A 361-nucleotide genomic window follows, 5' to 3' on the forward strand; every position below is an offset into this window, starting at 1 on the left:
CCCCGTCTGGGGCGCAGGCCCCCAGGAGCTGCCGGGAAAGATGCTGTATCCGCCCTCCTCCCTCCGTCCCACAAACCCGCTCGGCCTCCACAGCGCGGGGTGTGTGTGTGTGTGTGTGTCTGTCTGTCTGTGACGGGCCTGGGCTGAGTGTGCAGGACGGGCGGGCCCTCGCCAGGCATGGAGGGTGACAGAGGAGCAGCCTGGTTTTTGCAAAACTTGGGGGGCGAGGGGGGAGCTGGGCTGTGATGGAGGGGAGCTCAGGAGCGGGAACAGACGTGGAACAGAGCATGCGGGACTCACTGTCCTGTGTGCAGGGACAGGTCGGGGCGCAGAGCGGGGGTCACAGCCCTGCAGCCTCCGC

Source organism: Myotis brandtii, unplaced genomic scaffold, assembly GCF_000412655.1.
Source record: "Myotis brandtii unplaced genomic scaffold, ASM41265v1 scaffold439, whole genome shotgun sequence".
Lineage (NCBI taxonomy): Eukaryota > Metazoa > Chordata > Mammalia > Chiroptera > Vespertilionidae > Myotis > Myotis brandtii.